Below are 2,475 nucleotides of genomic sequence, written 5' to 3'. Positions count from 1 at the left end.
TTAGAATTAGTAAGAGAGGAAGGGAGGGAGGAAGGAAGGAAGGAAGGAAGGAAGGAAGGAAGGAAGGAAGGAAGGAAGGAAGGAAGGAAGGAAGGAAGGAAGGAAGGAAGGAGGAAGGAAGGAGGGACGGGAGGAGGGAGGAAAGAAAGAAAAAGGAAGGAAAGGATAGAAAAAGGAAGGAAAGGAAGAAGGGAAGAAGGATTTATTAAATGCGTTCTATGTCTCAAGCACTGTGTTAAGTACTGGTGATACAAATACAAGCAAAAAGAAAGACATTCTAATGGGGAAGATAACACAGGGAAAGAAACATCTCCACTCACCCTAATAGGAGAATGAAGCCAGGTTGACCTGGACCCTTCCACAAAATGGAGACTCCAAGAAGTCACCAGTGGAAGAAATGGGCTAGACCTTGAGAAGGAGTATTCAAGCAGAGAAGACCCTGGGGTGGCAGGTTGTTCTAGGGAAAGGAGGCCCAAAGCACTGAAGGGAAGTCTAGAATCAATAGAGAAGGCAGGGTTTTGCAGTCCAAAAGGGGTCAGGGTCGAGAATGTAATGAAAGGGTCAAGGAAGGCTTTTGATTGAGAAGAATGACATGAGCAAAGGATGTAGTGTTGGCAATAAACAGGGTGAGCTCAGGGAGATGGTGAGAAGACTAACCTAGATGGAGTCCTGGGAAAGTAATGATGTAAAATTTAAAGGGATTAAGTCAGATAGGTAAGCTGAAACCAGGTTGTGGAAGGTTTTAGATCCTGGGTAGACAAATCCAAATGATAACTTCTAGAGTCATAAGTAGCTATTTTTGTCCCTGGATTAGCACAAAATGCACCTGGGGCAGGAGGTGTGACCTGTGCCTTCAAAGCCAGATCACTGGTCTACCAGTAAAGGTTGGAAATAGGGAGGGGAATAGCCAAAGCAGGGGGGAGGGGGGGAAGGAGGAAATGAGCCAGCTTGTAGCTTCTTTTATTTTATATTTCAAAACAATGTTTTTTATTGATTTCTCATTTTTTTTTGTTACCTACATTTCTTATTATATCCTTTCCCCTTTCCCAAAGAGTTATCCTTTTTAACAAAGAATAAAAATGAAGGAGGAAAAACATATAATTTAGCAAAACTATTAAAAAAAAAGTAGCATTACAGGTTCTGTAGTACTCCACACCCACAGTCTTCAATTGAAAGAGGTTCCTAGTCATAACTCTTCTTTGGAGTCAAAGTTGGCCATTATAATTTCACTCCATTCAGGTCTGATTGTTTGATTGTTTTCTTTTTGCTAGTCATTCCATTTATGTTGGAGCAGTCTCTCCTCTCCTCTCTCTCTCTCTCTCTCTCTCTATTTATATATATATATATATATATTAGAATAAAATTAGAATTTTTCTTTATTCTGCATCAATTTACTTCTTTCCTCTTTCTCTATTCATCATGTTCATGATTTCTTACAGGTTATTTCTATCCTATTCCATTCATGAATCACAATTTCTTTAACCATTCCTAGTCTTTCTAACCAAAACTAGATGCTAAATCAAACTCTGCTATTTCTTCTACTGAAATGAATGTGCTTCCGGGTCCTCTAAAAATCCTTTAAAGGCAACCAGGTGACTAGACTTAGAATGACAGGAATCCGAATTCAAAAACCTGCCTCAGACTGTTAGCTGTGTGACCCTGGGCAAGTAACTTAACCTCTCTCAATATCAATTTCCTTACTTCTAAAACTTTCTCTTCCTCTTCCATTGATCTTGAGGATCAAATGAGCTAATGCATATGTATTGGTTAGTTGTGCTGAACTGCTTTTTTAAAAAAGCTTTGTTTACAAAGTAAATTTTGCTGAGTAAGGAAGGAGGGGGAGAAATTAATGTAATATGAAAACAAAAAGCATAATGAAATTTTTTGAATGAAAATTAAAAATAAAAATATAAAACAAATAATTACAGCTTAAAATTGTAGTTTCCAAAAAATTGATTTGACATAAAAAAAGGTACAAATGGTTCTGGAAAATAAAATGGGGCAACTGCAAAGTACACATTATTTAAAATCTTCACAGATGATAATAGCTCTAAGTACTTGAAAGAGTTTGAAAGGACATTCCAGTACAGTTGAATTACATTGATAAGAACTGCTGGGGGCTCCCTTTGATAGAACATATACTAAAATTGAAATGATACAAAAAAAGATCAGCATGATCCATGTGCAAGAATAACTTGCAAATCCATGAAGTATTTCACATTTTTAATAGAGATTCAGAGAGGTTCGCAGGAAGCAAAATGGATTTTAATTATTTGAAATAAGAGTTTCTGTACAAACAAAACCAACACAGCTAAAAATGCAAAGAAAGGCAGAAAACTGAGAGAGGGAAGAATTATTTTTGCAGCAAATTCCTCTAATAAAAGTCAATGGATGAGATATGTAAGGAATTGAGTCAAATTTATAAGAAAAGTAGACATTCCTCAATTGATAAATGATCAAAGCATTTGAATAGAT

The 2,475-nt window shown here is 36.6% G+C and overlaps 1 non-coding gene across 1 annotated transcript; it reads left to right on the top strand.

The window, feature by feature from the left end:
- The first annotated feature begins 2,119 nt into the window (after positions 1–2,119).
- On the top strand, positions 2,120–2,225 carry LOC141523142 (U6 spliceosomal RNA). Its single transcript, XR_012478352.1, has one exon. It is a non-coding gene; the product is annotated as a U6 spliceosomal RNA (small nuclear RNA).
- The last annotated feature ends 250 nt before the right edge of the window (positions 2,226–2,475 follow it).

Source organism: Macrotis lagotis, chromosome 4 (assembly GCF_037893015.1).
Source record: "Macrotis lagotis isolate mMagLag1 chromosome 4, bilby.v1.9.chrom.fasta, whole genome shotgun sequence".
NCBI lineage: Eukaryota > Metazoa > Chordata > Mammalia > Peramelemorphia > Peramelidae > Macrotis > Macrotis lagotis.
Note: the sequence above shows the minus strand (reverse complement) of the source record. Positions and strands in the feature narration are given on the sequence as shown.